This window comes from Apium graveolens, chromosome 5, assembly GCF_009905375.1.
Source record: "Apium graveolens cultivar Ventura chromosome 5, ASM990537v1, whole genome shotgun sequence".
Taxonomy (NCBI): Eukaryota; Viridiplantae; Streptophyta; class Magnoliopsida; order Apiales; family Apiaceae; genus Apium; species Apium graveolens.
The window spans coordinates 110,556,083-110,579,014 of NC_133651.1; positions in this window are offsets into that span (position 1 = coordinate 110,556,083).

Genomic DNA, 22,932 nt, shown 5'->3' on the forward strand with positions numbered 1-22,932 from the left:
CATCTACTTTACCTGTTATTATTGCATCTGACCTTTCAGGTAGTGAGGAGGACAAGCTCTTGAGGATTTGAGAGAATTCAAATCGGCTATCGGATGGACTATAGCAGACATCAAGGGGATCAGCCCTTCATACTGCATGCATAAGATTCTGCTAGAGGAGGGTAGTAAGCCGACTGTTGAGCAACAGATAGTATTACCCTTTGGATTAAAAAATGCGCCACAAATATTTCAACGAAGAATGGACCAAATCTTTAGGAAATTAAAAGATTTCTGTATAGTATATGTAGACGATATATTAATATATAGTGAAACTCTAGAAGAGCATATAAAACATTTAGAGCAATTTATAAAAACAATAGACCAGCATGGAATATTACTTTCTGAAAAGAAATCTAAAATATTTAAGAATAAGATAGAATATTTAGGATACAAAATAGATAAAGAAGGTATACAATTACAAGACCATATAGTAACAAAGATTGTAAATTTTAAGGACAAATTAGAAAATAAAAAAGAGGTACAACAATTTTTAGGAATAATAAATTATGCCTCAGATCATATTAAAGACTTACCTAAATTAAGAAAACCATTACAGGAACTAACAAAAAATAAACCTTTTGGATGGACAAAAGAACATGAAAACTGTATAAAAATTCTTAAGGAAAAGGTGAAAGATTTACCAAAACATAGAATACCCATAGAAACAGATCATTTAGAATTATATACTGATGCTAGTGATATAGGATGGGGAGCAGTCCTAATAGCATATGAGAAGGATGGCATAGATAAAGAAAATACACATATATGTGGATATGCAGGAGGAACTTGGAAACCTAATGAATCAAACTACCACAAAAATGAAAAAGAACTATTAGCTGTAAAATATGGGATTAAAAAGTTTCATTATCATTTATTACCTGTTAAATTTGTAGTAAGAACAGATAATACTCAAGTAAAAGCCTTTATTACTAATAAAATAGAATTATTACCAGAATTAAATAAAAGAAGAAAATGGCAATCTTTTTTCTGTTGTTATGATTTTGTAATAAAAAATATATCAGGAACAAAAAATGTGTTAGCTGACTATCTTAGCAGAGAAAATAAACAATGAAAATAGAATATACAAGAAGACAAGCTCAACCATGGAAAATCATATCGGGATCTTTAATAATATGGACTACTACTTCAGAAGCTGTAGAATTTATAAAAAAATTTGCTCTCGAAGGATTAGATGAAAATAATACAGAAAAACTAGAAGAAGCATACAAAGGATTTCTAGAAATAGAAAAACACATTGGTTATTATTTCACTCCTAATAGAAGGTATATTGATGAATTATTAATATCAATTATTAGAAAATTAAATGCCATTGAATGTCATGCATTTTGTTTTTATAAAGGGAAAATTTAATTGTTTGTTGCTCTTAGCAGGATATGGAAAATTTTGAGAAATATATCACTGATGTCACTTCTCATATCTCAACCAATAATGAGAAAATCACCAAACTCCAAAAGGAGATAGAAACCCTGGTTCAGGAGAACCAACATTTTCTGAAACAAATTATGGAAGCTATAAAAGACAAAACAACTCTACAAGCTTCAGTTACAATCCCTACAATAAAACCTATAACATTTTCATCAAAGCTTGTAACCATGCCATCACCTTCAACCAACATATCAACTACTCTGTCAAATTTATCAATGAGTGATAGGCTGAAACACTCACCTGAGATAGTGAAAACATATGAGCAAATGATGAAATATTATGATTATAAATCTAACCCTGATGTTTGCAGACTGACAAAATCTACAAAATATCCCAGATATATTTGTTGTGAAAATGCAAAACCTGACATAGTCTATAACCTGTTTATACATGGTTTTGTTGACAAGATCTTAACAAATGAAACCATGTATTGTATATCAAAGCTACCAAGTATAATTGTCAAATCCGTGGAAGCTATGATACGGGAAATGGGAGCAGGCTCATATGGAATACAAGTTTTTGATGCATCAACCGATCTAGTTAGAAAACCCATAATAATATGTCAACTATTTAAATTGGGAAGGAATATGGCAGATATTGTGGGAGAAACCAAAAGCTTGAAATTGCCAAATCCCTGTGATATTAACAAATTCCAGGAATGGTTATGTGAAAAACGAGCCATTGGACTAGCTACCCTCAGGTCCAAAATACAAGATATACTACGAGCTCGGAAAGCTATAATTATTTCTGAAAGCCATGGTGGAGGTTTCACCGAAAGTATAATAACCTTATATTATGATAATATTATACAAAATTCAGGAACTATGGCATTAGAGATAATGCTTGATAAAATAGAAAACCTGAAATATAATCATGCAAAACATACTACTGAATATTATCAAAGAATAACAGGTCCTCGAAAGAGACCTATTATCAGTCTAAAAGATGATGACAAAGGGATGAATTCTGATCCCTTTGCATAATACAAAAATGGTGTAATACACCAGAATACTGCAAATTGAATGGTGAAAACCAAAAAGTTATATTACCAGGAGATTCCAAAAATATCATGGCAGACAAAGATGAAGAAAGAAGAAAAGAAAAAGCAGATTCCCTGGAAAAAGATGACAGATCCTGCAAGATATCATGGCAGACACAAAAGATAAAGATGAAGAAAATATGAAGATATGACAAAAGAAGAAATGGCAGACAAAGAAAAGAAAAGATTCCTGAATTATTAGTAATTATGTAAAAGAAACCGGTTATCCCGGTAATCTGTAACCGTATAGAAAGACTACTATAAATAAGTCCATACATGAAATGGAAAGGATATCTGAAAAATTTCTGAAGTTCAATTCTCTCTCTCTCTCTGAATATGTCTGGCTAAACTTCTTCACTCTCTATAAATTCTACTAGGAATATATCATAATAATAGAAACAGATTATTTTATAAGTATTATATACAATCAGAATTGGTTCAGAAAAATAATATCTTGAAAAATAGCGATATGGAAGAGACCGTGTGAGGACTCCTGCATCCAGCCAAAGAATATCCAAAGGAGCTTGGAGAGCGTTATGGATAATAGGGCAAGGGTGAGTTGAGACTTCCGGTGACCAGAAAGCTATTGTAAGAGGTAAAAAATTCTGATTTAAATCTGATTGTGTATGATAGCATTATAAAATAATGTTTTCTGAGATTATGATGTATAATTAGTATGAGGTTATAGAGATGATTTCATTTAAAATAATGAATTTGATTTTGTCTATTGCTTACTACATGTAAAAAATAACCATATTAATTAATACGAAAATGCATGCACCTTCCCTCGCCTTCCCTCTTTAGGGCTGATAAAGAACCAACATATAATAGGCTAATAAATCAACATATTGAAAGTTGTAAGATAAGCATGCAAATAATAAATGAAACTTTTTAATCCCATATTTTACAGCTAATAGTTCTTTTTCATTTATGTGGTAGTTTGATTCATTAGGTTTCCAAGTTCCTCCTGCATATCCACATATATGTGTATTTTCTTTATCTATGTCATCCTTCTCATATGCTATTAGGACTGCTCCCCATCCTATATCACTAGCATCAGTATATAATTCTAAATGATCTGTTTCTATGGGTATTCTATGTTTTGGTAAATCTTTCACCTTTTCCTTAAGAATTTTTATACAGTTTTCATGTTCTTTTGTCCATCCAAAAGGTTTATTTTTTGTTAGTTCCTGTAATGGTTTTCTTAATTTAGGTAAGTCTTTAATATGATCTGAGGCATAATTTATTATTCCTAAAAATTGTTGTACCTCTTTTTTATTTTCTAATTTGTCCTTAAAATTTACAATCTTTGTTACTATATGGTCTTGTAATTGTATACCTTCTTTATCTATTTTGTATCCTAAATATTCTATCTTATTCTTAAATATTTCAGATTTCTTTTCAGAAAGTAATATTCCATGCTGGTCTATTGTTTTTATAAATTGCTCTAAATGTTTTATATGCTCTTCTAGAGTTTCACTATATATTAATATATCGTCTACATATACTATACAGAAATCTTTTAATTTCCTAAAGATTTGGTCCATTCTTCGTTGAAATATTTGTGGCGCATTTTTTAATCCAAAGGGTAATACTATCCATTCATAATGTCCTTGCGGAGCACTAAAGGCTGTTAAAGGTCTTGATTCTTTGGTTAATTTTATTTGCCAAAATCCACTTTTACAATCAAATTTACTAAACCATTTCTTATTTCCTAGTCTATTTATAAGATTTCTTTTGTATGGTAAGAAATATCCATCAAATATAGTTTTCTTATTTAATTCTCTATAGTCTATTACCATACGGGCTTTTCCCCTTTTCTGTTCATTATGTTTTCTTACAAGGAAAGTCGGGCTACTATGTGGACTTTTACTTTCTTGTATTAATTTTAGTTTTAATAATTCATTGATTTGATTATCAAATTCTTTTTGGTCTGAAGGGCTATACCTTATAGGTTTAGATCTTATTATATCATTAGGGTTTAATAATTTTATTTCAGCATATATCTTTTCCTTATCCCATAACCTCATAGGATTTTCTCCGAAGTTGGATTTTAATAAATTATTATATTTTTCAGTTAATTCTTGTAGATTATTATTTCTCTCTATTTTTAGATTGTTTATTCTTATAGTATTTATAGTACTTATTGGCATAATTCTTTTTAATACTGTCCACTTATTACACGGAGTTTGTAATGATAGGGTATTTGAAGTTACTATATGTGTTTTAAAATAATCTAAAAAGTTATTTCCTAATAATATAGATTATTTCATCTTATTCTGATATACAATAGGTAAACTGAATAATGTTTTATTTAGCTTTATTCTCATGTTTTTTGCTATTACATCTAATTCCTTCTTTTGTTCATTAAATCCTGATACCCTAGTTCTATGTGCATTAGATTTTTCCCATCTATATGAAGCTAAAACTTCCTTTTTTACTAGACATAGATCTGCTCCACTATCTATAAATATTTTTTGTTTTAGGAATTTATATTTTTTATATTCTACATCTGCTTCTATGTATATTGCTACCATTCCTCCCAATTGCTTTCACTTGATGATTCATAATTTATAAAGTTTATTTCATTATCAGTTTCACTAATATAAAACTCTTCATATTCATACCATCTATTGTCATCTTCTTTAATTTTTTCTATTTCCATTATGAATTGTGATGTATTTATATATTTTACTTTCTTTTCTTTCAGTTTAGGACATTTATTAGCATAATGTCCTTTTTCATTACAATTCCAACATTTACATTCACTTATATCTTTCTTTTTAAAAGGTTTTCTTCTAAACTTTCTCTTATTTTTATATCTTCTCCTATTTTCTGGTGTATTTCTAAATTTCCTAAATCTTTTTCTCTTATATCTGTTGTATTTATAAGGATAATTATTTCTATTTTGTTTGCTTCTGTACTTATCATATGATTTTTTCTTATTATACCTCTTCTTATAGTTCCTATAGGGTTTTTTATCTTCACATCCAAATACTAATCTTCTTTCAGTGAATCCACATATTTCTCTTAATCCTAGTTTTTTATCCTTTTTAACCTTCTGTTGTACCCTATATTCTTCACATTTTCTCATTAGATATCCTCTTAGTACTCTTATTCTTTCACCCAGAGTGTTCTCACGAGGTTCTAACTTATTATATTCCTTAGTTATCTCAGTATTATAAGGTTCTGGTAAATGATCATAATATAATTGTTGATATATATGTCCTTCTTCGGGTAAGAATCTAGCTTCATAAAAGAATTTAGTAAAACTTATAGTATATTCTGGTAACTTGTTAATTTTACAGCATTTCATGTTATTTAGATTCATTATTATTTCTATTTTTCTTTCTATTAAAACTTGGGCTCTAGCTACTATCCAAGGTTCTCCTAAGAATTCTCTTTTTAATATCATATCTAATATTTGTAACATTGATTTCCAATCCGTTGCATACCTTAGTACTTCAGTTTTTAACTGATATTCTATGGATTCTATCCAATATGCTACCTTTCCAATTAACGTTTTTGAGATCAAGTTATAAGTATATTCTAACTCATCTGTATGAGTAGAATTCATTAATGCTATATACATTCCTAAATTCCAATCAGTAATTCTCCTGCTAATTTCTTGTTCTTCATATACATTATCTAAGTCTAAGAAGTATCCATTCAAGTTTACGCCTTGTGACATTGATCCTATAAATTCTTTAAATTCATTATGTTGTCCTATTGGTATGTGTTTTGGTATCGTGTTCCTATATCTTGTTATAACTTCCATATTATGGTCGGTTACTTCTTCTTCTGGGTAGTTATCCATCTCCTCATTTTTTATTCCTTCAGTTTCTATATCAGTATAATTATCTTTATCTTCTTGGTCACTATTCGATTCTTGTTTTATTACTGCATTTACATTTTTCATTCTTTCTAAAGCTTCTATTATATTTTTATTTTCTATTTCCATTTCAGAATTTTCCTCATAACTACTGTTATATTCTTCTATTATATTCACCGTTTTTCCTAAATTATCTTGTTCCAATTCACTAGTACTTGTATTATTATTTGTAGATACAGTACTAGAAACTTCACTTGTATCTTTTTTTTTTCCTTTTAACTTATTTAATTGCCTTTTCAATATTTCTATTTCTTTTTTATTTTCTTCTGTTTTTTCATTTAATTCCTTTTTTGTTTGTCTTAAATCTCTTTTTACATCTTTTAGTTCCTTTTTAGTTTCTTTATATTTATTTTTATATTTTTTATATTTTTCTAACCATTCTTCATTAGTATTTAATCGTAATTTTTTATTCTCCGTCCTTATTTCTTCTATTTCTTCCTTTTGTTGTTCTAATTTTGACTTTAAATATTCTATCACAGTTGTATCAATCTTAAACTCAGCTTTGCTTTCACTAGTTGTTTCCTTTTTTAATGGTTCATACTTATATTTTTCTCTTTCTAAAATTTCTTTTCCATGATTCTTTAAAAATGTTATCACGTTATATTCTTTTTGTTCTTTAGTTTCCATTAGAACTTTCCTTTTTTACTAAGTTGTCCCAAATTATCTAATACCTTTCCTATTGGTTCAGATATATTAGGTTTCATTTTACTTATATCTATCATCATTGGCTCATTAACTCTTCTCCATGCATTTATGGCTTTTAGTTCTGGCTTATTTGTAATTTCTTTTTCTGGTATAATTTTTTGTTTTCCTTCTTCTAATTTTATTAACTTGTCTAGTATCATTTTTAAAGTAGGTATTTCAGAATTATTCCATAAGCTTGTTAACTCTTCTCTTATTATTTGTCTCAAATTTTCTTGATTATCTTGTTTTTCTACCAATCTCATTATTGCATTTAGTTTTTCCTTAACTATTATTTCTTCCCATAAATTTTTTATAAATTCTGAGTCTGACATTTTATTATTTGTTGATTCGCTTCTTCCAACCATTTCCAACATCTATCCAATATTTACTAGTATTTTTACTCTGTTTTTCTAATTTCTTAATATCATTTTCTAACTTTGTTTGTCTTTCCTTATATTCTAAATATTTTATTTGTGAATCTATTTCGCTTTCTAACATACTCTGTATTTTCTTTAACTTTTCTTTCTTATTCCTTAATTTTTCTTGTATATTCATAGTTTTTCTATAAATCTTTCTTTTCCTTGATCTACTATCTTTATTCCATTATTATTAATTTTATAATTTATCATTTTTAAGAAGTCGCTTCCTAATAATAATTCACTCGAACTATCATATTCTATTACTCCTATATTTATATTATATTCCAAGTCTAATATTTTAAACTTTAAATTAGTACATTTAGTAATAAATATTTCTCTATCATTTTCTGCATATCTGTAAGTCTGAGGTTCTATCCACTTACAATTTTCTTCATTTACCTTGCTTATATGAATAAAACTTTTGGTAGCTCCTGTATTAATTTCTGCTATACAGTCTCTTGTTATTGTTTCGTCAAATATTATTATTTTTATTTTCAAACTATCAGTATCTATTTTTATTAAATCTATCTTTCTACTCGTCATACTCATTGATCTAATTAATCTTATAGGATTTTGTTCTTTTCTAAAACTTAATCTAGATCCTTCTAATATTGGTTTAATTCTTTGCCTTGGAATCATTTGTCTATTACTAAAATCTATTGTAATTTCTTCTGGGATTGTTATTTGAGATTCTTCTTTATGTTCAATTTTTGCTAATATATCATTATATAACTTTGGTACTATTATTCCTAATTCCGTTTGTTTCTTTACGTGATGGTTTCCAGTCATAGCATAAACCATTTTGGTTTCTATACTAATAACTTTACTTCCTTTTTGCATTTTTATTCCATCTAACTTATAGTATAATGTTAAAGATCTTTCTTTATTTTCATCCCTTAGTGATATACTGAAATCGGGTTGTATTATAAATTTTAATTTCTGATATATCAAGTTTCCTTTTATTACTGCTATTAATGAATCTTGTATATTTCCTATTATTCTATCATCCAATACATATATCTGTATAGGAGTATCGATATTTTTCTGAAAATATGCTTTTATTGTAAATTCTATTGCTCCAAAATATATGTTTTTTAATTTATTTGCTTCCTTTTGTTTTAATTTGGATAATTCTCTTTTTATTAATCCATCTGTTATTAAATTTATTCTTGTTTTTCCATTTATTGTATCTATATCTATTACATTCTCATGTTTTTGGGCTATATACCTAACTTCCTTATTTCTTTCAAAATATGATGTCTTGAATATCTTTTTTATTGTTAATTCTTCTGTTTCACTTTGAATTTGATTATATATATCTGGTTTAAAACTTAGGGTTTGTGATGTTCCTCCTTCGTATTCATCCATTTGATAATAGGGCAAGGGTGAGTTGAGACTTCCGGTGACCAGAAAGCTATTGTAAGAGGTAAAAAATTCTGATTTAAATCTGATTGTGTATGATAGCATTATAAAATAATGTTTTCTGAGATTATGATGTATAATTAGTATGAGGTTATAGGGATGATTTCATTTAAAATAATGAATTTGATTTTGTCTATTGCTTACTACATGCAAAAAATAACCATATTAATTAATACGAAAATGCATGCACCTTCCCTCGCCTTCCCTCTTTAGGGTTGTGTAGATATATAAACGATCCATGCACCAGATATAAATGATCCATAATGATATATAAACGATCCATAATAATAACCCCCTGAAATTGGTATCAGAGCTAGTAATAGGCGGAAAATGAACAGTAACTAATGAATAGTAAAAGGTACATGAATAGTAAAAAGGAAATAAAATTTGATAGTTAAATGAGACCTCCGACAAGAATAAATAGAGAAAGGAATAAAAGATATAAATCTAAAATAATAGCAACTCTATTAATTTTATTTATGGTAGAAAACAAAGTAACACAACAGATGTGTAAGAAAATTTTATACAGACAATTAATCTGACTTATGGAAGATTTAAGGATATGATCAATTCAGTATATAGCTGATAAAGAACCAACATATAATAGGCTAATAAATCAACATATTGAAAGTTGTAAGATAAGCATGCAAATAATAAATGAAAAATTAGATATTATAGCTATATTACAAACAATGTTGGAAGAAAGAGATGAAAAAATTAGGAGACTAGAGGAAGAAAAACTTTTATTAAAACGAGAAAAATTTATTAAAGAAACTAATTTAGAAATCGAAATAAAAGACTTAAAAGAAGTATTAACTGAACAATATAAATTAATAGACGATTTAAAACAAAAAATTAAAAAATGAATTGGACAGATCCAAATGCAATAACTAGAAATAATAGAAAACTAAAGCAATTAATAAAAAATCAAGAAAAATTAGAAATAGATCTGGAAAAATTACTAGAAAGAAAAAATAAAATAACATGGACAAGAGAGAATAACGAAGAAATTATGAGAATTTACCAACAACTTGGAAATATGATAATAACATTTAGAAATGATAAACTAAGAATACAAGGACTTAAAAGAATAATTTTAACAAATAATATAACTGGATAAAATATAGATGGATAAAATGTCATTAGAAGAAATAAGTGAAAAACAAGATATGTATTATCAAATGGATGAATACGAAGGAGGAACATCACAAACCCTAAGTTTTAAACCAGATATATATAATCAAATTGAAAGTGAAACAGAAGAATTAACAATAAAAAAGATATTCAAGACATCATATTTTGAAAGAAATAAGGAAGTTAGGTATATAGCCCAAAAACATGAGAATGTAATAGATATAGATACAATAAATGGAAAAACAATAATAAATTTAATAACAGATGGATTAATAAAAAGAGAATTATCCAAATTAAAACAAAAGGAAGCAAATAAACTAAAAAACATATATTTTGGAGCAATAGAATTTACAATAAAAGCATATTTTCAGAAAAATATCGATACTCCTATACAGATATATGTATTGGATGATAGAATAATAGGAAATATACAAGATTCATTAATAGCAGTAATAAAAGGAAACTTGATATATCAGAAATTAAAATTTATAATACAACCCGATTTCAATATATCTGTTAGGTCCCAATGTGTTTGTAGAAGGGGGGGTTGAATACAAACAGCACCGAATAATCGAATTAAATGCGGAATAAAAAATGTGAAACAAAATTCAAGTTAAATAAAAATATTATTAAACTTGAAAGGTGTTACAACAACTGTATCGATTACAAGGTATTAATCTCAAATCAATTATCACAAATCTAGAATAAATTCGACATGAACTTTTTCTATTTTTGCAATAATTAGAATCAAATGCTAAACGCGATTTGAGATTAAGTTCTAGGGATTTTGATCCGCTAGATTGTTACACAAGAACAAGATAAATAATTCTAGTGGTTTGGATTTAACATTAACAAACTAGAATATTGATCTTGAATAAGCAGATGAATGATGAAATGTTTTTCTTTTGTTTTCTGCTGTTTTCTCTCTTGTTCTGTATTGGTTGCTGTGTTGATTACTAATGAAACAAAAGTCTTCTGCTTCTTTTTTTTTTATCAAACAGCCGAATGGAAATTGATCTGGTATGACAATCCTTTGCTCAGTAAGAATTTCGGTGTGACAATCTTTAGAGCTAGCAAGACTTTCGGTATGACTATTGATTGTCATACCGATTGTCATATTAGTTCAAATGAATTGTCTTGCTGAATAAATAACAGATTTTAATCTAAATAAAAATTCTGATAAGACAATTAAATGTATTGGCATGACTTTCGGTATGACTATTAATTGTCATACCGATTGTCATACTAATACAATCAGTTTGTCTTGTTTTGAATTTAAATAGATTTTAAACCAATTAAAATTCTGAAAATTCCTAGAATTAATTCTGAATTAATTAATCAATTAATTTAATTAATCAATAAATTAATCTTTGCAGATATAATTTATTTTCTTAATTAAATTATATGACTTAATTAATTAATAGAGAATTAATACTAACCCTGAGCAACATCCATTCTTCTGACAATCTTCTGAAAATCACTGAGAATTATGAATCAATTCCACCACTTCAACGTTGACACTCGATGTACTGTCTGGTTCATGAGTGACTAACTTCCGTGACATTTCTTCATGTCTTCACTTTGACACTCTGATTTTCTTCAGATTAAATCCTTGTAATTAATGATACTCTGACGAGATCTCTGTCACTTGATTAAATCCACGATCTTGATTTATAAAACTGAGGCATGATCAACTTCTTGAACTTCTTTCAGTGAATTAACTCCTCAAGTCTGTAGATGAACCTTGTTTCTGAATCCTTTGACAGATATTACTTTGCGAGATCTCTCTGACGGTCGATCCACTATTTACTTATTACATTCTTATTTGAGTTGAGTTGAATCCTCGAATATACAAATAGGTCTATGACATATGACTTACAATCTCCCCCTATTTGTTTGTTAGACAATAACACACAAATACCTAGAGGATAACTCAACTAACAAATAAGAAAAAGATATAAACATACATGCAAAGTAAATAGCAGAAAAGTTCTGGATGAGATTTAACATTTTCCAGATTCCAAGTAGATGTTCCTCTAGACTGAACATATCTTCAAGTAGTTCCATCTTCATTTGTACAACCACATTTCCTGTTGAGAAGCCTATATCTTCTCCCCCTATGAGAATCAACTGATTAAAGAAGATCACCTTGTGTTTACCACCTCTCCCGTACAATAGGATCCGCAGATAAAAACCAATGGTACTCCCCTAACAGCTTCTTCCCTTACTTAGGAAATCACCTTGTGTTTACCACCTCTCCCGTACAATAGGATCCGTAGTTAGAAACAACAATGGTGTGGTGTAGTGTACATTTTTAGGATCTTTTTCTTCCTCCCTGCTATTTCTCCCCCTTAGTTGAGGAATCCTCCAAACTATTTCTTAAGCTTTTATCTCCCCCTTAAAGAAGGAATGTATGCCATCGTCTGAAGGAGTTCTCATTTTTCACTTGGTTGGAAAAGAAATAACAAGTAGTTTCTCTTTCTTCCTCACTGTGAGTGTGTGATTGTGTTTTAGTGTACCTCACATGTGTTTCACTCTTCTCTCCACTCGTGTTTACACTCATTCTCACAAGTGTATCACTCTTCTCTCATAGCTCCATAATCCAGCTGTACCTGCAAGGAAAATCACCTTAGCCATCCTTAAAGGAGGTCACAGGTGGTGCAATGGGAGTTCACAAATCCCCATCCTTGTTAAACTCGTCAGATGAATCTGAGTCATAATTTACAAGTTGCTAGTTTCCCTTTTAGGGTTCCAGATTTGAATTCTGGGAAGGTAAACAATGATCCAAAGATTTTAGCATAAAGATCAAGGTTCCCTTCTAATGTCTGTGAAGACACTTCCTTGTGACTCATCAGGTAATATCTGAATCATTGTCAACAAGTTGCCGATCTGCACCTATGTCAGATCCACTATCCGCAGATGCATCCAGGGGATTTAAGCCTGGGGAGGTAGACACTGACCACTGACATATGGCTTTTGGATCAGTATCCTCTCCTAACACCTGTAAAGGCAATTGGTCCACTAACGAACCTTGAACAATCGAATCTGACCTTAAAATGGTCGAAACTCTTGTTTCCGTCAACTCATCCTTTGTGTGTGTAACCTCTCCTTGTGCATCAAGAATTGATTATGTTTGAAGTGGTGACACTACATCGGATACCTTGGCCGACAGGCAAAATTCAATAGACTCACCCTGTTGAGAGAATGAATCTAGTAACTGTTTTTGTGCCTTTTCAGCCATTACATCTTTTTGAGAAGATGTATGGGGGCTAGCAGTTGTCTCGGTTTAAATACTACTCATCTATGTAGGAGACAGAGCTACTGGGTTGACTACAGAACCTTCCTTATGTGGTGCACTAGGCACTATCTCCCTCACGCTCATTCATACTACATTTAGTGGTAAGAGAGTGTTGGTTGGTTCTGTTTGTGTGTTTGTCTTTACAGTCTGGGATAGATGTTGTGGGTTTTCAACCTCATGACTGTCAATGAAAGAAAGTCATTGGAGACTGAACCTGTAGCACAGAACATATGGTAATAGAGAGAAAATGATTTACAATAGTGATTTCAAAAGATTTTACATGAAATAAGAAATCACTAATGTAGAAAGAAGTTTGATTTTGTTTTTCAATATGAATGAGTTTTTGATAAAACATTGATCACTTAGGTAAAGTCTAAGTAATTCTCATTCATGTCAAAAGCTTACAAATATCTGCAACATAATGTTAACAAGATATCATTGACCGATACTTGTCAAGTACTTTAGATACTAATTGTTATGTTGCATAATCAATATACCACTGCACATATAAAACAATATGATTGTGCTTAGTGATAAGAGAGTTATAAATATGACGACTCTACTTATTCATATAAAATTGTAACTGCAGTTAGAGTGCCATACCATGTCCTTGACGATTGCTTGAGCAGTATACTAGTTCATACCAACCTGAAGTGAGATTGTGAAGAAGAGATTGCATAGTCCAATAGATCTGCAGCTGCAAAGTCCATGAACTGTGGTGCACTGACTTCCTCTTTTGACTCACCAAACAGGAGTACACTTGTACACATCTTACTAGAGTACAATTCCAAGTGTAATGTGCAGCAGGTGTCTGATATGTCATAATATTCTCAAGTCTCGTCACTGGTGCTATATGTTAGATACTGCTTCCTGATAATAACCTAGCACAATATACAAAATTACAATGATAACATTCCCAGCTTGCAAACAACCATATCCCTCAGATAAACCTTTGCTGTTATCTCCAAAGGTAACCATGGGGCCAGCTTTCTCAACCACATTTGATAGCAGGGCTCTATCTCCGGTCATATGTCTTGATGATCCACTTGTCAAGAATCCACACTACCGGTTACACCTGTATACTGCCCTGCACTTCAAATGGATTAGACCTTCTTCGGAACCCAAACTTGGTTGGGCCCGGCATACTTGTAGAATTGTCCTTTGTCAGGCAAAACAACATTTTTAATTTTAATGGTCTCAACTTTCTCAATGACTGAACATTTGACCTTGTAAACAGCCTTAACAAATTTCTGTTTAAGCTTAGGCACAAATGTCTCCTTTCTAGACTTAGAAGGACTAGCAGTCTTAGACCTATCATGCTTCTTGTTATTCACATGCTGACGAGGAGTAGTCTTATCATTAGACACATGCTTACCATTAAAATAAGCATACATCATATTAAAAGCACAAGACATACAATTAGCAACACCACATGCTTTATGAGAGTGATTAACAGCAGGCAATTTATGCATGGTAGACATGGCATTATTGTTATCCAACTCATGTGTGTCTGAGTTAGTCTCAGTTGCTTTCACAACTTTGACTGGAACTTTCGACTCACTTGACTTGGAAACAATCTTCTCATTAGCATGATCCTCAGCACGTATTTCTTCTTGAATAACAGAAGAGGTCGCATCAAATGGTTCAGCAATTGATGCTTTATAGAGGGGTTCATCAACACCCTTAAGCACATGTGGTACTTCCCTCCCTTTAGCACAGACATGAGGAGGGGAGTTTATGCCTAATTCTCCAATAGCAGCATTGTAATCATAACCTATTCCAGATGTTTGATTAACAGCTTGCTTACTGTAGAACTCTTTAGCCTTCGAACAAGAATTGAAGTAGGCTCTAACCTTAGTCTCAAGACCGGTGATCTTGTCTTTGAGAATAGTTTCGAGTTTTCTATAACAGTCAACTCTATTCTCTAGAAAAGATACCTGTTCTTTTAATTTGTCTTGATCAATGTGCACAAGTCTTAATTCATTGACCTCTTTCTCAAGGTCTGTGATCTGTAAACTTAACAGTTCATTATCACGACGTGCACAATCTAAGTTACCTCTTAGATGATAAACCATTTCAGCATCAGAAAGTTTTACCTCTATTCTTGACGATGAAGCTTTTCCATCAATAGCCATAAGAGCAAGATTTCCTTCATCTTCATCTTCACTATCAGTATCATCCCAGCTTCTTCCCTTTGCCAGATAAGCCCTTTCAGAGTTCTTTCTTACTTGCTTTGGCTTCCTACATTCTGTGGCAAAGTGTCCCAACTCATTGCAGTTATAGCATCTAATGGTGCTTCGATCAACCATCCCTGTTTTGTACCCACCACTGCTGGTGTTAGAGGATGAAGATCCACCTTTCTGGAATTTGTTGTAGTTGGACTTGTACTTAAGCTTGGGATTCCTCCTGAATCTGACATGGGAGAATCTCTTGACAATTTGGGCCATTGATTCATCTTCCAATTGCTCCAGCTCTTCCAAGGAATAAAAATCATCACTTGATTGATTTGTAGTAGGAGGATCATATTCTGCTACTAACTCATTTTCCTCACCCTTGGAAAACTGTACCATTCTTTCTAACTGTTGAGATTGTTGTTGTTGTTGACCTTCAGCTACAAGTGCAGTAGATGTGCTGACCATTCTATCCTTCCCGTAGACTTCCTTCTGTTGAATCTGCTCCAACTCATAGGTTTTTAACACTCCATAGAGCCTGTCCAAAGAAATCTCACTCAGATCTCTAGCTTCTCTAATGGCAGTGATTCTATGTTCAAGATGAGCTGGCAGTGTTAAAAGGAACTTTTTGTTGACCTCCCTGATTGAATAATACTTTCCATTGATGTTCAGGTTGTTGATCAACGCATTGTACCTCTCAAACACTTCAGTAATTCCTTCTCCTGGATTTGATTTGAAATGTTCATATTGAGAGGTTAGGATTTCCAACTTGTTCTCCCTAACTTCCTCTGTGCCTTCATTAATCACCTCAATAGTTTCCCACATGTGTTTGGAATTTTTACAGTTCATCACATGTCTGTTCATCAAGGGATCAAGGGAATCAATTAATATTAATTGAAGGCTGGCATCCAAGGAGGCTTCTTCCTTCTCAGCAGGAGTAAAATCTTCAGGCTCTTTTGGATAGGTTCTAGCTTCAGTAGTCACCACACCATCTATTATTACCTCCGGTTCAATAACCATCGGAGTTTTTATAACCTTCTTTAACAAGTTTGAATATTTGGGATTTGCAACTTGTAAAAATAATAGCATCTTCTTCTTCCACATGATATAATTCTCTTTATCAAATTGTGGAATTTTAACGGTTCCAACTTTATGTGAAGTCATTATGAATTTTTGAATAACTAAAAATTCAAGGAGTTGAAAAATCACAAAAGTCTAGGATCTTGATTTGTTCGTTAATCAGAAGGCTCTGATACCAATTGTTAGGTCCCAATGTGTTTGTAGAAGGGGGGGTTGAATACAAACAGCACCGAATAATTGAATTAAATGCGGAATAAAAAATGTGAAACAAAATTCAAGTTAAATAAAAATATTATTAAACTTGAAAGGTGTTACAACAACTGTATCGATTACAAGGTATTAATCTCAAATCAATTATCACAAATCTAGAATAAATTCGACATGAACTTTTTCTATTTTTGCAATAATTAGAATCAAATGCTAAACGCGATTTGAGATTAAGTTCTAGGGATTTTGATCCGCTAGATTGTTACACAAGAACAAGATAAATAATTCTAGTGGTTTGGATTTAACATTAACAAACTAGAATATTGATCTTGAATAAGCAGATGAATGATGAAATGTTTTTCTTTTGTTTTCTGCTGTTTTCTCTCTTGTTCTGTATTGGTTGCTGTGTTGATTACTAATGAAACAAAAGTCTTCTGCTTCTTTTTTTTTTTATCAAACAGCCGAATGGAAATTGATCTGGTATGACAATCCTTTGCTCAGTAAGAATTTCGGTGTGACAATCTTTAGAGCTAGCAAGACTTTCGGTATGACTATTGATTGTCATACCGATTGTCATATTAGTTCAAATGAATTGTCTTGCTGAATAAATAACAGATTTTAATCTAAATAAAAATTCTGATAAGACAATTAAATGTATTGGCATGACTTTCGGTATGACTATTAATTGTCATACCGATTGTCATACTAATACAATCAGTTTGTCTTGTTTTGAATTTAAATAGATTTTAAACCAATTAAAATTCTGAAAATTCCTAGAATTAATTCTGAATTAATTAATCAATTAATTTAATTAATCAATAAATTAATCTTTGCAGATATAATTTATTTTCTTAATTAAATTATATGACTTAATTAATTAATAGAGAATTAATACTAACCCTGAGCAACATCCATTCTTCTGACAATCTTCTGAAAATCACTGAGAATTATGAATCAATTCCACCACTTCAACGTTGACACTCGATGTACTGTCTGGTTCATGAGTGACTAACTTCCGTGACGTTTCTTCATGTCTTCACTTTGACACTCTGATTTTCTTCAGATTAAATCCTTGTAATTAATGATACTCTGACGAGATCTCTGTCACTTGATTAAATCCACGATCTTGATTTATATCACTGAGGCATGATCAACTTCTTGAACTTCTTTCAGTGAATTAACTCCTCAAGTCTGTAGATGAACCTTGTTTCTGAATCCTTTGACAGATATTACTTTGCGAGATCTCTCTGACGGTCGATCCACTATTTACTTATTACATTCTTATTTGAGTTGAGTTGAATCCTCGAATATACAAATAGGTCTATGACATATGACTTACAATATCACTAAGGGATGAAAATAAAGAAAGATCTTTAACATTATACTATAAGTTAGATGGAATAAAAATGCAAAAAGGAAGTAAAGTTATTAGTATAGAAACCAAAATGGTTTATGCTATGACTGGAAACCATCACGTAAAGAAACAAACGGAATTAGGAATAATAGTACCAAAGTTATATAATGATATATTAGAAAAAATTGAACATAAAGAAGAATCTCAAACAACAATCCCAGAAGAAATTACAATAGATTTTAGTAATAGACAAATGATTCCAAGGCAAAGAATTAAACCAATATTAGAAGGATCTAGATTAAGTTTTAGAAAAGAACAAAATCCTATAAGATTAATTAGATCAATGAGTATGACGAGTAGAAAGATAGATTTAATAAAAATAGATACTGATAGTTTGAAAATAAAAATAATAATATTTGACGAAACAATAACAAGAGACTGTATAGCAGAAATTAATACAGGAGCTACCAAAAGTTTTATTCATATAAGCAAGGTAAATGAAGAAAATTGTAAGTGGATAGAACCTCAGACTTACAGATATGCAGAAAATGATAGAGAAATATTTATTACTAAATGTACTAATTTAAAGTTTAAAATATTAGACTTGGAATATAATATAAATATAGGAGTAATAGAATATGATAGTTCGAGTGAATCATTAGTAGGAAGCGACTTCTTAAAAATGATAAATTATAAAATTAATAATAATGGAATAAAGATAGTAGATCAAGGAAAAGAAAGATTTATAGAAAAACTATGAATATACAAGAAAAATTAAGGAATAAGAAAGAAAAGTTAAAGAAAATACAGAGTATGTTAGAAAGCGAAATAGATTCACAAATAAAATATTTAGAATATAAGGAAAGACAAACAAAGTTAGAAAATGATATTAAGAAATTAGAAAAACAGAGTAAAAATACTAGTAAATATTGGATAGATGTTGGAAATGGTTGGAAGAAGCGAATCAGCAAATAATAAAATGTCAGACTCAGAATTTATAAAAAATTTATGGGAAGAAATAATAGTTAAGGAAAAACTAAATGCAATAATGAGATTGGTAGAAAAACAAGATAATCAAGAAAATTTGAGACAAATAATAAGAGAAGAGTTAACAAGCTTATGGAATAATTCTGAAATACCTACTTTAAAAATGATACTAGACAAGTTAATAAAATTAGAAGAAGGAAAACAAAAAATTATACCAGAAAAAGAAATTACAAATAAGCCAGAACTAAAAGCCATAAATGCATGGAGAAGAGTTAATGAGCCAATGATGATAGATATAAGTAAAATGAAACCTAATATATCTGAACCAATAGGAAAGGTATTAGATAATTTGGGACAACTTAGTAAAAAAGGAAAGTTCTAATGGAAACTAAAGAACAAAAAGAATATAACGTGATAACATTTTTAAAGAATCATGGAAAAGAAATTTTAGAAAGAGAAAAATATAAGTATGAACCATTAAAAAAGGAAACAACTAGTGAAAGCAAAGCTGAGTTTAAGATTGATACAACTGTGATAGAATATTTAAAGTCAAAATTAGAACAACAAAAGGAAGAAATAGAAGAAATAAGGACGGAGAATAAAAAATTACGATTAAATACTAATGAAGAATGGTTAGAAAAATATAAAAAATATAAAAATAAATATAAAGAAACTAAAAAGGAACTAAAAGATGTAAAAAGAGATTTAAGACAAACAAAAAAGGAATTAAATGAAAAAACAGAAGAAAATAAAAAAGAAATAGAAATATTGAAAAGGCAATTAAATAAGTTAAAAGGAAAAAAAAAGATACAAGTGAAGTTTCTAGTACTGTATCTACAAATAATAATACAAGTACTAGTGAATTGGAACAAGATAATTTAGGAAAAACGGTGAATATAATAGAAGAATATAACAGTAGTTATGAGGAAAATTCTGAAATGGAAATAGAAAATAAAAATATAATAGAAGCTTTAGAAAGAATGAAAAATGTAAATGCAGTAATAAAACAAGAATCGAATAGTGACCAAGAAGATAAAGATAATTATACTGATATAGAAACTGAAGGAATAAAAAATGAGGAGATGGATAACTACCCAGAAGAAGAAGTAACCGACCATAATATGGAAGTTATAACAAGATATAGGAACACGATACCAAAACACATACCAATAGGACAACATAATGAATTTAAAGAATTTATAGGATCAATGTCACAAGGCGTAAACTTGAATGGATACTTCTTAGACTTAGATAATGTATATGAAGAACAAGAAATTAGCAGGAGAATTACTGATTGGAATTTAGGAATGTATATAGCATTAATGAATTCTACTCATACAGATGAGTTAGAATATACTTATAACTTGATCTCAAAAACGTTAATTGGAAAGGTAGCATATTGGATAGAATCCATAGAATATCAGTTAAAAACTGAAGTACTAAGGTATGCAACGGATTGGAAATCAATGTTACAAATATTTGATATGATATTAAAAAGAGAATTCTTAGGAGAACCTTGGATAGTAGCTAGAGACCAAGTTTTAATAGAAAGAAAAATAGAAATAATAATGAATCTAAATAACATGAAATGCTGTAAAATTAACAAGTTACCAGAATATACTATAAGTTTTACTAAATTCTTTTATGAAGCTAGATTCTTACCCGAAGAAGGACATATATATCAACAATTATATTATGATCATTTACCAGAACCTTATAATACTGAGATAACTAAGGAATATAATAAGTTAGAACCTCGTGAGAACACTCTGGGTGAAAGAATAAGAGTACTAAGAGGATATCTAATGAGAAAATGTGAAGAATATAGGGTACAACAGAAGGTTAAAAAGGATAAAAAAACTAGGATTAAGAGAAATATGTGGATTCACTGAAAGAAGATTAGTATTTGGATGTGAAGATAAAAAACCCTATAAGAACTATAAGAAGAGGTATAATAAGAAAAAATCATATGATAAGTACAGAAGCAAACAAAATAGAAATAATTATCCTTATAAATACAACAGATATAAGAGAAAAAGATTTAGGAAATTTAGAAATACACCAGAAAATAGGAGAAGATATAAAAATAAGAGAAAGTTTAGAAGAAAACCTTTTAAAAAGAAAGATATAAGTGAATGTAAATGTTGGAATTGTAATGAAAAAGGACATTATGCTAATAAATGTCCTAAACTGAAAGAAAAGAAAGTAAAATATATAAATACATCACAATTCATAATGGAAATAGAACAAATTAAAGAAGATGACAATAGATGGTATGAATATGAAGAGTTTTATATTAGTGAAACTGATAATGAAATAAACTTTATAAATTATGAATCATCTAGTGAAAGCAATTGGGAGGAATGGTAGCAATATACATAGAAGCAGATGTAGAATATAAAAAATATAAATTCCTAAAACAAAAAATATTTATAGATAGTGGAGCAGATCTATGTCTAGTAAAAAAGGAAGTTTTAGCTTCATATAGATGGGAAAAATCTAATGCACATAGAACTAGGGTATCAGGATTTAATGAACAAAAGAAGGAATTAGATGTAATAGCAAAAAACATGAGAATAAAGCTAAATAAAACATTATTCAGTTTACCTATTGTATATCAGAATAAGTTGAAGCAATCTATATTATTAGGAAATAACTTTTTAGATTATTTTAAAACACATATAGTAACTTCAAATACCCTATCATTACAAACTCCGTGTAATAAGTGGATAGTATTAAAAAGAATTATGCCAATAAGTACTATAAATACTATAAGAATAAACAATCTAAAAATAGAGAGAAATAATAATCTACAAGAATTAACTGAAAAATATAATAATTTATTAAAATCCAACTTCAGAGAAAATCCTATGAGGTTATGGGATAAGGAAAAGATATATGCTGAAATAAAATTATTAAACCCTAATGATATAATAAGATCTAAACCTATAAGGTATAGCCCTTCAGACCAAAAAGAATTTGATAATCAAATCAATGAATTATTAAAACTAAAATTAATACAAGAAAGTAAAAGTCCACATAGTAGCCCGGCTTTCCTTGTAAGAAAACATAATGAACAGAAAAGGGGAAAAGCCCGTATGGTAATAGACTATAGAGAATTAAATAAGAAAACTATATTTGATGGATATTTCTTACCATACAAAAGAAATCTTATAAATAGACTAGGAAATAAGAAATGGTTTAGTAAATTTGATTGTAAAAGTGGATTTTGGCAAATAAAATTAACCAAAGAATCAAGACCTTTAACAGCCTTTAGTGCTCCGCAAGGACATTATGAATGGATAGTATTACCCTTTGGATTAAAAAATGCGCCACAAATATTTCAACGAAGAATGGACCAAATCTTTAGGAAATTAAAAGATTTTTGTATAGTATATGTAGACGATATATTAATATATAGTGAAACTCTAGAAGAGCATATAAAACATTTAGAGTAATTTATAAAAACAATAGACCAGCATGGAATATTACTTTCTGAAAAGAAATCTGAAATATTTAAGAATAAGATAGAATATTTAGGATACAAAATAGATAAAGAAGGTATACAATTACAAGACCATATAGTAACAAAGATTGTAAATTTTAAGGACAAATTAGAAAATAAAAAAGAGGTACAACAATTTTTAGGAATAATAAATTATGCCTCAGATCATATTAAAGACTTACCTAAATTAAGAAAACCATTACAGGAACTAACAAAAAATAAACCTTTTGGATGGACAAAAGAACATGAAAACTG